The sequence below is a fragment of the Phyllostomus hastatus genome, unplaced genomic scaffold, assembly GCF_019186645.2.
Source record: "Phyllostomus hastatus isolate PE091 unplaced genomic scaffold, TTU_PhHast_1.1 phas_contig_196, whole genome shotgun sequence".
NCBI lineage: Eukaryota > Metazoa > Chordata > Mammalia > Chiroptera > Phyllostomidae > Phyllostomus > Phyllostomus hastatus.
Window position 1 is genome coordinate 5,669,864 of NW_025333709.1, and position 14,166 is coordinate 5,684,029.

The window sequence follows — 14,166 nt, forward strand, 5'->3', positions numbered from 1 at the left end:
TCGGGTCACAGTGCGGTTGCAACGCTGAGGTGCCCCCGTGGGGCCCATATTGGGCACAGAATGTGAGGGCCTGGCTTCCAATGGCTAGGCCTGGGCCGTGGACCTGGCTCTCTCCCAACTCCACAGGGATTTTCCTGTGTTACCCTGCACAAGTCACTCTCCCTGCCCTGCCCAAGTTTTATTTAATTCCTTTTAATAAGGCCAAGATTCCCAGTAAGCCTGCATTTCGTAAGTCTGAGGAATGGCAAGAAGGCACCCAGGGAACTCAGGGACTGTAGGCTCAACTCCACACTATTCACACTTCCTGTGATACTTTTCAGCAATGCCTGAAATACCACCATTCATTCTATATTTAATATAAGAGCATTGTGTGAGTGGTTACTTTCAGCCAGACCCTGTACTAGGCAGAGTATACAGGACTGAGTAAAACAGATGGATCCTATACAGCCTCGTTGAAAGAAAAATTGAATTACAAGTACATACACACAAACTGAGAGTCCCTGTTAAGTTAGCGGACGTGGGAAAGTTTAGAAGTCTGAGTGTGAGTTAAGATCATCAGCAAAGCTACTGAGAAGGTGGTGATTCGGCTGAGACTTGAGAGGTAACCGGGACGACCCAGAAGCACCCTGTTCCAGGCAGGAGATGAGTAGGTCCAGCCTCTAAGCTAGACAGGAGCTGGGTGTGGTCTGGGATCAAAAAAGAGAAAGAGAAATGGCTTTTCATGTCCTCTGCCCACTTTTTGATCAGCATGGGGGTTTTCTGTTGTTACCGAGTTACATGAACTTCCCAAACCAGACTCATAGAAAGAGAGACAAAGGGATGGTCGCCAGAGGGGAGGAGGTGGGGGCTGGGTGGAAAGGACGAAGGGGAACATAGAGAATAATGCTGAGATAAGTTAGCACAGTGACAGGCGCTTACTAGAATTTGGGGGGTGAACACACTGTAAGACATAAAAATGTGGAATTACTCTATTGCACATAAGAAACTAATATAACTAATAGAAGATTGTATATCAACCACACTGAAATTTTTGACAAACAAGAAGAGTAGGAAAAGAGGTTGTTGTGGACGGAGCGGAGTCTGCGAGTGGGAAGGAGTGGAGATGAAGGTTGGAGTTCACCAGGGTGAGGTCACACGGGACTCAGCAGGCCACACTAGGGCACTGCATTTTGGTTTGTGCATAATGTGAAGCCATTAAAGGTTGTAAGCAAGAGGGGGACACCATTTGCTTCATTATTAAAGTTACTCCAACTTCAGTAGGGTAGATAGAATGCTGGAAGGCACAGGAGGAAGCGGGAAGACCAGGTACAGTGTTTGCTCTCCTCCCTGGACTGTAAGACCCATGAGGACAAAGGGTTGTGTCTGGTTTGCTGACCAGTATTTCCCTGGTCCTTAGCGCAAACGCTGGGCCATGAAGTTAGTGAATCAGTTCTGATGGAGAATAATGGCAAAGCCTGACTTGAGAAAAGTCCTGTGTGTGGCATTTGAAAGGAGCTCTCTCAATAAATACTTACCGGATAAATGAAGAAATGAATGAAGATCACTATGCTCAAAAACATCACAATAATCTGGGTGCAGTGGCAGAAGTGGAGAGCGAGGAGAATGCAGACTGAGATACACTCGAAGGCAGAAAATAAAGGTCTTGACTTCTGGCCAAGATGGAGGCATGGATAGATACGCTGTACCTCCTTGCACAACCAAATGACGGACAACACATTTAAAAACAAAAACCAACCAGAACCGACAGAAAATTGAACTGCATGGAAGTCTGACCACCAAGGAGTTAAACAGGAAACATTCATCCAGACCGGCAGGAGGGGAGAAGACAGACAGCCGGCAGGGAGGGGACTCACAGCAAGGCAGTGGCTGGCAGACCGGGTGAAGTGGTGGCTGGTGACGTGGGCGGTCCCACATTCCAATGGAGATAAACTGGGAGGGACAAGTGGGTAGTGAGACTGACCTTGCAACCCAGGACTCCAGCACAGGGAAATAAAGCCTCAGAACCTCTGATTGGAAAAAACTGTGGGGGTGGAGGCAGTGGGAGAAGCTCCCAGCCTTGCAGGAGAGATTTTTGGAGAGACCCACAGGGCCCTAGAATGCATACAAGCCCACCCTCCCAGGAATCAGCACCAGAAGGGCCCAATCTGCTTGTGGGTAGAGGGGGAAGTGACTGAAAGCTGCCTCAAAGCTGAGCAAGCAGCACTGTTGCCTCTCGGACCCCTCCCCCCCAATGCAGCAACATGGGTTGCCCCACCCTGGTGAACACCTAAGTATTCTGTCCCTTACTACATAAGAGGTGCACCAAGACAAAAAACATGGTCCAAATGAAAGAACAGATCAAAGCTCCAGAAAAAATACAACTAAGCGATGAAGAAATAGGCAGCTTATTAGATACATGGTTCAAAACACTGATGATCAGGATGCTCACAGAACTGGTTGAGTAAGGTCACAAAATGGAGGAAAAAGTGAAGGCTGTGAAAAGTGAATTAAAGGAAAATGGACAGGGAACCAACAGTGACGGGAAGAAAACTGGGACTCAAATAAATGGTTTGGACCAGAAGGAAGAAAGAAACATTCAGCCATAACAGAGCGAAGAAACAAGAATTCAAATAAAATTAGGACAGGCTTAGGAACCTCCAGGACAACTTTAAATATTCCAACATCCAAATCACAGAGGTTCCAGAAGGAGAAGAGGAACAGCAAGAAATTGAAAACTTATTTGAACAAATAATGAAGGAGAACTTCCCCAATCTGGTAAAGGAAATAAACTTCCAGGAAGTCCAGGAATCTCAGAAAGTCCCAGAGAAGTTGGACCCAAGGAAGCACACACCAAGGCACATCATAATTACATTATCCAAGATTAAAGAGAAGGAGAGAACCTTAAAAGCAGCAAGAAAAAAGGAGGAAGTTACCTACCTCCTTTTCTATACAAAGGAGTTTCCATAAGACTATCAGCTGATTTCTCAAAAGAAATCTTACAGGCAAGAAGGGGCTGGAGAGAAGTATTCAGTCATGAAAGGCAAGGACCTACATCCAAGATTACTCTATCCAGCAAAAATACCATTTAGAATGGAAGGGCAGATAAAGTGCTTCCCAAATGTGGTCAAGTTCAAGGAGTTCACCATCACCAAGCCTTTATTATATGAAATGTTAAAGGGACTTATCTAAGAAAAAGAAGATCAAAACTATGAGCAGTAAAATGACATCAAACTCACAACTATCAACAATGGAAACAAAAACAAAAACAAAAACAAGCTAAGCAAACAACTAGAAAAGGAAGAGAATCACAGAAATGGAGATCACAGGGAGGGTTATCAGTGGGGGAAGGGGGGAGGGGTGGGGGAAAAGGTACAGGGAATAAGTAGCATAAAAGGCAGGTAGAAAATAGACAGGGGGAGGTTAAGAATAGAAAATGTAGAAGCCAAAGAACTTACATGTATGACCCTTGGACATGAACTAAGGGGAGGGGAGGATGCAGGTGGGAGGGGGTGTGCAGGGTGGGGGGGAATAAAGGGGGGGAAATGGGACAACTGTAATAGCATAATCAATAAAATATATTTAAAAAGAAACTCAAGGTCTTATAAATAGAATGGAAAGAAAGGGAGTAAGAGTGGAGAGGGGAACAAAGAAGGTCAACACCCTCATTTATGGCTTGAGCCACAAGTTCAAGTGGTAAAGGCATGTTCTGGGATGCGAAAACCGGGAGAGTAGGTAGATTAGACTATTGGCCTGTGGCCTGAATGAAATCCAGCCGAGCCACACAACACCTGTGCATGTTATAATAAACGGGTGTTGTGAGTAAGTCGGGGGGTGGCTTGTTAGGCAGCATTACCGTGGCCATAGCTGGGTGAGGCAGGAATCACAAGATTCAAAAGAAAATTATGAATTCAATGTTGGCAGGTGTAAATGCCATCGTTTAAGAATTTTTACCGCCGTCTCATTAGAGCAGGCATGCTTGATTGAACTACTGTCCACTGGTGATGAAACTAGTTTTCCAGCCCTCCTCCTTTTCGTGAGGTGGGGCTGGGAGTTCTAGGGCCCCTCCTAATCACTTGGCTGGTCTTCCTGGCAATCGGTCCTCATTCTGAAGTTATATGATAATAAATCATTTAATAGTATCTTAGTGACAATTAGAAGAAATGAAAATAACTAATCCAACAAAGGAATGGGACTCAGGAAAGAGGGTACGAATGGGGAACGAGGAAATGTTCTTTTTTTGACTTAATACTGACATTCAGCTTTTCTAGGAATGTGCATATTTTACTTTTATGATGCCATCAACCAAGACTGTGAGAAGAGGAGAAAGAACAGGTGTGTGTGAGGAAGGGGTGAATAAATATTTCAGTTCAAACTTGTTGAGTCATTTATTTGAAATCTTCAGATCAAACACAAGCATTTACTATAATCTCTCTGACAGTGGGATTATGGAAATACACTTAGTACACAATGGGGGCTTTAGTGTACTCCCTTTGAAATTTGCATTTTTATTTTGGAAGGAATTTTCTGTTCTACGTTTTTGTTTGTTCCCTAATATATCCACTTCTTTGACTTAAAGAAATTATGTCCAGTAAAGCCAAAACATTGGCAAAGTTTCCACTGTTCATCATAAAAATTTTATCCTAATTCACGTTTTCCAGTGTCTTCTCAAGTGCTTACATTACGGAAACATTTTGTTCAAAGCATCAGAGTTCTTTGATTGGTAAGTTTCTTATGGTTCCTTAAAGTCATGTATTATGAACTTGTTTGTCATTCAATTAATAGGCTCCTTCCTAAGAACCTCCTCATAAGCAGAGCAGCACGTGGTAACCCATTGGTCTTAAGCAAGGAAAAGACACAGCACAGGGATCAAAATACAGAGCCAAACCTTGGCAGAGACAGAGAGGTCAGGATTAAAGGGGTGCTTTTGGTGCTGATTAAAGAGCTGATAACTCGAGCCGTGGGAGAGGAATTAGATTGCTGAGACGCAGAGCAAAGGACGTGAGATGAGAGATAATGACAAAAAGTCAGGCCACTCTCACACACGAAGATGAAGACTTAAGAAGATTAAAGCACAAAGAAGGAAAGTGTAGTCAGAAGGGAAATCGTGCAAACTCACTAAACTATGAATTACTTGAAGTCAGGGACTGTCATTATTTGACTTGAAATTCTCTAATCTTCCTCTCCTTGGTGCCATTACAAATGATTGGTGGATAGTTATTAAATGAAACAAAAATAATGCAGAATGGATGAAGATGTACAGAAAACTTGTCGTAGATCCAAAAGGAAACACGTGTAACTGAATGAAATGTGCAAGGTAGGACTTTGTGCCCCAGCGCGCAGCAGTTTAGAGCTCTTTCTACGCCGTGAGTGCTGAGAGGAGGGGAGAGGAAATGAATGAGGCACAGGCTGGGATGGCATGGAGGGGAAGAGAGGAGAGGACAGACAGAGGCGAGCTGTGAACTTAATTTAGGAGCTTAGCGTTTAGATTTCCATTGCCGGCCTCAAATCCCAAAATCATAATTATGTTTTTGCATTACATGAAGTAGCAGATGCAACCAAATGGCTCCAACACAAAGGCTCAGTGGGGACATCCCCAAGCCCTCTTAGTTTCGAGGGTCACACGTCCTTTTAAAGGGTCGTAATGCACTGTAGAATCTGTATCAGACTCTACAGTCCCTAGACAGAAATTGCTGGAGGTATACCGATGTCTTAAGAAAACAACTCTACACTTATGACATTGAGCAGAAACGAGAACTAGGTCTGTTCTTTAGTTTAAGTGAAAGGACTTAGCAGAAATGTGAAGTCGCTCTTTTCCTTAGGTCATCCCACAGGACGTGATGAATTATTAGCTTGAATGTAATCATTTCACATCCTAGGTGCTAAAGCCTATTTAAGAGTACGCAAGCAAAACCTGACTATATTTCCCCCAATTCTCTAAAATCTATGAGTGCGGATCAACCTACAACCTACACTAACAGCAGAAAAATAACAGATCTGCATGAACAGGTCTGCATGAACCACAAACTTATTTCGTACATTTACTTTCCAAGAGAAATGGGCTGATATTTGACCACAGGTGAGGGTCCAGAGGAACCTCTGCTGGTCAGAATTCATCAATCTCTGTCTCATCAAGGTAAAGATATTTTCCTTTCAGGTATAAGTCATTCCCAGCCAGAGAGAATTTGCCTAGCCTGCATCTTTCTGTGGGATTCCGTGGTCTCCCACCAGGTCCTGGGATCTATATGCACCTAAACTGAGAGAGGCAGAGAGAGAGAGAGAGAACATCTTCCTTGTTCTTCCAAACTCCAACCACACCATCTTCTTCTTGGGAGAATGGGTATCAAAGCAAAGTAGGTTGTCATCATTTGCATCAGCTATATTTCATAAAGTCACCACACACACTGAATCAGTGAACGCTGAAACATTGGTCCTAGGAGAAATACAGGGTTAGGTGCCTCTGGAGACAGATTTGCATTCACCAATCGATACATAACCTTGTTTGATTTGTGCATCTGTTTAAAGACACCGTATTTAACACATATTGTTGATTTATTAACACTAAGTTCACAGCCAACATCGTTCTAACACGTGCCTGAATGAAGCTTATCTAATACATGTGTTTCCCCTGCAAGCCACAGCAGTCTTCTCTAGGCGAACCAGACAGCCCTTCGGTGCTGTGCTTGGGGGCTGCTGAACAGCTAAAACAACACCAATGAAAGGTGCAGAAATGCAGTCTAAACAGACCATAAAGATGACCCTGGCTCACAGTCCGGGAGCTGGAATGGGGGGGAGGCACAGCCCCGCCTTGTCCCACGGCAGCTGGACACACGCGTGGGGACTCTGATGTTCCACCACTCTGCACCCACTCACCAATGACCGCCGACACACCGTGAGCACTAATTGTGCTGTTACCATAAAATTCAGTGTGTAGGTCAAACTGCAAATACAGAATCTGTGGTAGTGAAGATTAATTGTAATTACAAAAAAAGGAACAAGCCAGTTCAACCTGCCGTTCACCCACCGCATGCTAGCACCGCCGTACCCTCTTAGGTAATTACCCCAGGTAACTCTCCCCAGAATGCACCAAGGTAGGCATGGTGCCCATCCCCGTAGCACAGGGGAGAAAACTACAGACTGAGAGGCCAAAGAGACCTGCAGCTTAGGGGTGGCATCAGCATTCAGGCCCCAGCCATGTGACATGGGGTCCACACTCTCAGCTTTATCCCCAGATGCAGAGCAAGTCCACGGGTCTTTTCTTCAACCTGGCCCACCTGTCAGGGTACCTTCCTAAGTAAAATAGTCATAGTCCTGAGCTTGAATTAATCAGAACACTTCCTGATGGGACAGGATGAAACTAGAGTCAGTTTTTGCTCATGTGTGAGGAGGTGCACAAATATTATGAGTCAAATTACCATTTGCACTTTCTAACACAGCATGGGCTTTTGTAGTGACCTGAGACTGAGAAGGTGGAAGGAAGAATGGAGCTGCGAATCTCAGCTTTGCATTCACAATCTTCTTGCCTAATACAGACGGCAGTTACTATGTGCAAGGCACTGCTATCCAGGGCATGGTTACCCGGCATATGAGTTAACCAACAGCTGCAAAAGTGATGAAAGCCACTTACTCTGAAACCCTAAGCCTTCATATCCCCCTGTTGAAGAGATTCCAGTTTGAGTGTTTTTGCCAGTTCCACATCCATGGACACATGGGGATCTCTGTGCTGCCGTAGTGGTCACGTCAGTCCAGTGACAGAGGGAGAGTCATGGCGCTGGGTGGGAAAGGTGTGATTACCCTGACCACAGGGACCATGTCCTCACCACCATCTTCCATTGGCCCCCACTTGCCCTCCGAACCCCACTGCTCCAGATGTGGGATAGATAGGATTGTTCCATGCCTCAAAATGGGAGCTAAATATTCAGAGAGATCGTGGCATGAGTGGTAAGGAACAAAAGTTAGACTAAAGGTAAGCCTGAGCTTATATTTTGGAACATGAGGTGGTTACGAAGGGATTTTGCATTTAATCCTCACCACATCCCTGCGAGGAAGGCATCACTGCCCGTATTTTATAGCCTAAGACCAAGGCCTAGAGAGGGTCAGTGATTTCCCTCCAATCACACAGCTGACAGGCAGGAGACCCAGGCCTGGAGCCACCGTTTCTGTGCCCTTGCCCAGTGTCTTCCTGCTGCCTCTGGACAGGTCCAGAAAAGAAGCAGAGCATCCCTGGCGGGTGGCACAGGACAAGCAAGGGCACATAGGCCCCGGGCACTGCCACTACGCCCGCCCAACTGCTGAGTGCTCTTCATTCCCTTGATAGAATTGTACTGACCCCTGCACTGTGCCGGGAACAAAGCACACACAGCTTCTGGTGCCACTGAGACACCCCGAGCAAGCCCCCTGAGCTGAGATGAAAGGGGCAAGGAGAGACACAGTGGTGTTTCGGAGAACAGGAACAGGAGGCCCGCGCCTGGCTTGGAAGCCTAGGGAAGCTCACTGAGAACGTGACTTTGTGGCTGATCCCTGACGGTGGTGGCAGGAAGCAACACGCAGGCAGAAGGAGGTGGAGATACAAAAGCCCCAAAGGAGAAAAGGTGTTGGAAATCTGGGAAGCTGAAAGTCCAGAGAGGGGAAAGAGGCGTAAAGAGGAAGGGGCAGAGAATGTGAGATGGGACTACAGTGGTAAAGCCAGACGATGAAGGGCCTCCCACTTCCAGGACCCAAAGGCCTCAGGACAATGAGCCAGCCAGGGGGCCCCCCAACTGTCAGGGCCCCCCTGCGGGGGGCAGGCAAGCCCACAAAACTCTTTAATCTCTCCACCCTGGGTCATTTCCTCCAGCTAGATGACTCATTACAGTGCGGTGCGCTTCTCCCCGCGCACAGGGCCTGGGTGCGGAGGTTTGGAGCAGGGGCCTGTCTTCCAGGTGCGGTCTCACCAGTGCCACGTAAAGGGGGATTAGTCCCCTTCCTGAAGCTCGCCTCCTCCTCGCACAGGCCGGCCCCAGCAGAGTCGCTTTCTTTCCTCACGGCCGGATCACATTACAAGCCAATATCTACTTTGTGAGCTCTGTATCACACCTTGGTTTCACAGCATCATAGCCTCCAAGGGAATGCTCCCTTCTTCCTCTTTCAAAACAAGCTGAGTGCCCTGTGGTGAGAGGCCTGAATTGCTCTCTGACCTCAAGGATGGAACTCCGTCCCTTAGTTAATCTGTTACATGGGGTCTTTGTTTCTTTCTGCCATTACAGAGCTGCGTAGAGTTCACAATAAAACAGAAAGTGCAATTAACGGACTGGAACTCCCATTGTAATGCCACCTTTCCCACTAACCATCGCTCCCGTCCTCAGTTTCCCCACCTGCAGCCCAGAGAGATGGCAACCAAATTGGTGCTCAGATCCCCTTCCAAAGTAACATTCTGTGCTCTGCTGTGTGATCAGCGGCTTCTGATTATTCTGAGAAATTTTGAATCCCAAGAGTTAACATCAGTGTAGTTACATCTCTGTATTTTTTTTTCAAAGATTTTATTTATTTATTTTTACAGAGAGGGGAAGGGAGGGGGAAAGAGAGGGAGAGAAACATCGATGTGTGGTTGCCTCTCATGCGCCGCTAGGGACCTGGCCTGCAACCCAGGCACGTGCCCTGACTGGGAATCTAACTGGCAACCCTGTGGTTTGCAGGCTGGCGCTCAGTCCACTGAGCCACACCATTAGGGCACATTGCTGTATTTTTTAAGTGTCATAATAATTAAGGCATTTCAGAGATGGTGCAGAGGTCAGGTAAGAATAAACAATCTTTTTTTTTAGACAGAATAGCCATGATGGTCCCAATTCTCCCCGCCCTGAGTTCAGAATAGCCATGATGGTCCCAATTCTCCCCACCCCGAGTTCATGCCTGTAACCTGGCCATATGTCCCACTGGGGCCTTGCTTTGGGGCAGTGTTATATTGGTGAGTATGATGCAAGCAGACTCAAAAACACGTGTAAGTTTGGGGTGGCTTCTCTCACCATCCGCTCTATCCATGAGAAAGACAAGCCCAGGCCAGCCCACTGGCCCCAGCAAAGGGTGAGGAACAGAGCCGACCTCCAAGAGGTGAGCAAACCCAGCCGAAGTGCAGACACAGGCGTGAGCCCAGCCCTGGCAGCCAGGCCCGTCCTCACCGATCTGACCCCTGCTGAGGAGCCAGAAATACTTGCTGTCGCACGCCACTGAGTTTGAGGGTACTTTGTTACACAGCATTATTTTTGCAGCTGAGACAAATCCATACCTACATGATTCACATTTCTTCAGTCTACAGAAAAGGAGAATCGCCAACTTGTCTCAGCCTCAGATTCCTCTGTCTCCATGTGTCCCTCACCCTCCCTCTGTCTCAGAGTAAGACATGTCCCCACTCTGTGCTAACATGAGCCTTACCTCCTCGCCTTCCCCATCCCAATCCCCTGTCTTCCCGCCTGCCCCCTGACATCCCCCTGACATCTCCCACCCCTCATGTTATCCCTCAGAAGGCTCAGTGCACCTTACCATCTCTAAGGGAGACTTTTCTTAGAGAAGCGGAATGAGGAGAAGACCTCGTTGTCTGGAAACAGCCGGCTGTAACCACCCATTTTGTCTGGGGGGGTTTAAAGAAAAGTGTCCACCCTCCGTCGTCCCCAGAGGAAAAGGAGACAGAGAAACGTCGCAGAACTGAACTTGACCGGCTCTCCAGGAAGCGGCTCACTCCCTGGAAAGGGGCCCAGGAGGGAAACTGGGTGCAAAGAGCAGCCTATGGGGGCAAAAGGCAGGCTCGAGGGGCAAATACGGACCCTCCTTACTGAGGCTTCAAGGGGAGGGAGGGTCAGAGTCCTCCCTTAGAAATCATCACGGTCTCTACCGGATACTGTCTCCCCCCCACCCCCACTCATGAGCCAGGCTGTGAAAAAAAGAAGACAAAAGCCCCAACTATGGCAGAGAAGTTGCCCAGACTTGAACCTCCTGGGACCACAAGTAGCATCTAGAGGTTCAACTCAGCACAAGGGATTCAGCCCTTTCGTAGCTCTCTTTTATAGTAACTGGGATTGACTTAGTGTGAAACCGTCTAAACAATAAAACCACATGTATTTACTCATATCTTTGCTATTCAAATTTAATTTGCTTTCAGAAATGTTAAGTATGCTTCTAGAACCTTCTTTAAATAACTTTGTGTTTTTCTTAGTTTGGGCTCAGGACTAGAGACTAGACCTTCAGTATCCTGTTTTTATTCCTCTCCCTGTATTGGAGACCCTACATATAAGAAATTAGAAATAAAGAAACTGGTTCATAAGGGAGATGTAGATATCCTGTGAAAGGTAATAGTCGCATAAACATTACATGATATTTATAACATATAAGTCTACTGTAAATGATTTATTAACAGAAAGCATTTGGTAGATGTGCATTAAGATGTGAGTGCGTTTCAATAAAGGGATCTGTAGGAGTCAGGCATTAACAGATTATAAACATCATCAGACAAGACACCCTATCACTTTTATGTATAACTATATATGCAGCAGTTTTCAGGATACACGCTCAAGTATTTATGCAATAGACAGATGGATAGATAGTGAGTGAATGAAACAGATAATTGAATACCCACTATGTTCTAGATAAGCTTAGGAAAATACATAAAAAATAGAAAACAAAACAGAACCCATATCTTGAAAGCCTTCAATAATCTCTCTGTTCATTGTACAATTCAAGAGTTAGGCTGCTTTGATTCATGTTGGCATAGCATATATATCCTTAGGTCAAATGTGCCTTGAGCTGGAGCAAAAGCACCTTTATGCCATTCTGACCAAGCCATTTTTGACAAAGTGTTCTCCATAATCTATCACTGAGTTCAACGTTGGCATAACCATCTATCTGGGTCATTGCATCTCCCATTAGGATGTCAGGCCTTTAAGAACTAGGACTACATTCTATTTCCTACCCATGGCATGCAGTAGGTGCTCAGCAAATACCCAGCTTTCAGCAACTGAGAAACTGAAGAAATTCAGCTGGGCCGAGGACATCAGATCTGGTCCTCCCAGCCCTCAACCCTCCCTTGAAACCTTGCAATAAAATGCCAGATCCTACATAAACAAATGTCCAAATTCACAGAATGACAAATTGGATTAATGAGTATCTCTCAAATTTAAATTTTTATTAGAACAGTCTCCCATTTCCATCTTGATTTTTAAAATACGACAATGAACAAAAGGGTCATGATCACATACCTGCTAGACAATTCTTTCAAAATGTGCATACCACCCTGTTTTTCAGAGTTCTGCACCAGAAAGGGGCACTCCAAGGTAAACGCGATGAGACCGTATAGCCCGGTTACAAACAGGAGGCAGACTGGGGTCTCCCCGGGGGAAGGCGTCCTTGGGGGCTCCCAACAAAGAGTGCCCCTCTTTCTAGCCCACCTTTCTCAGCAGCTACACATGCCATGAAGGTACCGAGCAGTGGGAAAGAAACCAGCTTTATCACTAGCAAAGGCCAGGACTGAGAAACGGGACTTCCTCTCAATAAACCGCAGAACTGTACAACCTCACTCACCCAGCCCCAGACCACCACACCAGGGCGAGTCTCTACACAAGTTGTCCCGCCTGGAGCGAGTTCTCCATGCCGGAATCTGGTTTCCGAGAGAGAGCAAGGGAGAGAACGGCCTGGACTACGTGTGTCCGGTTTCTCTTTTAATAATCAGCAGCACCCCCGGGAGGACGGAGTGAGGCAATGTGAGAGGCCAGGGTGTTACTCTCAGAGACGTCTGTCCACACGGAAGGGCGCACACAAAGTAGCAGCAGCCTTCCCACCAATCAGATCTCAGTCCGCGGAGGAGTTGGGCATGGGTAGACCATACGACCAAGCAGCTGGAGGGTTCACTTCCCACTGGTGAGCAAGGGCGAACTTGAATACAAGGGCCCATGCGTGATCCAAAGTCAAAACCAGCAAAGACTCTGTTGACAAGAAGGCTCAAAGCAAGCCCAGCACTCCAAGATCTCCCAGACTGTCTATCGCTTCCCAGGCGGTCTCTTCTGCTCTCCCTTTCTCTCCCCTAAGCCCTGCCCACCAGGTATTTCCACCGTTTTCACCATCCAAACACTCTGAACTAAGTCATTCCCCCTGTTCCTTTCATAATCAGTTTCACATCCCTGCAGAGTGCAGCCATGCCTTTTTTGTTTTAAGTGGCAGAAGCCCCTTCCTTCTTTTTTGGGTATGCGTGCATTAAGTGCAGGGCTCAATTTTCATGAACATCCTAATGAGCACTTAATTTACTGCACAGGCACATGGTGAAGAAAGGAGCATATATCTTCTTGGAGAGCTAAATGCTGCCAGGACAACGGAAACCAAAAAGGCATTTCCAAACCCGTTTCCAAAGCAGCAGGTTGACTTTGATGAAAATACCACACATTGTAAAAATGTGGGAGAGAAGGGGAGCTGGGGCCAGCAAAAATATTTTGTTCCCTCAGGTGAGTAAGATCTTAGATTACATGATTTTCATGAGTTCTAGACCGGGCTGGAGGTTATCCTAGTTTGAACAAGCCATCATCTTTTCAACTGGAAATTGGCCCTTCATTGGAAAGCTCATGGCAGAACTACCAGGGATTTTTTTTTCCCATAACTGCTGCCCTGGGTCTTCCGGGGTCACGTGTTTCAGGAAATCACTTGCTTAAGTTGCTTACATATTATATTAAATTAATTACTGTAATTAATTTAATTATGTATTATATTAAATTATATTACATACTACACATTGCATTTATATTACATATTGCACATGTTATGTATTATATATAACCAAGTATATATAATATATGTTGGTTCTGTTTCTCTAAAGGGCCCTAATGCACCCATCAAATGAAAGCATGGGAGTACCTATGGCATAGGGTATAAATACCTGCCTCCCTCATCTTTTTTTCTTAACATTTTTATTGAGATGTAATTTACACACTATAAAATTCACTCCTTCAAAGGGTACAATTCACCATTTTTTTTACTACATTCTCTGAGTTATGCGACCGCTGCCACAGTCTATGAGAATGTTTTCGTCATCCCCCAAGAAAGCATCCTACCCACTAGCAGTCACTCTCCACCTCCCACTCCCTCCCACCAGCCCCCCCAAACCCCGAACTTTCCTCTACAGAGCTGCCTGTTCTGGAGATTTCACATAAATGGAAACGCACAAGTTTCCTTCACTGA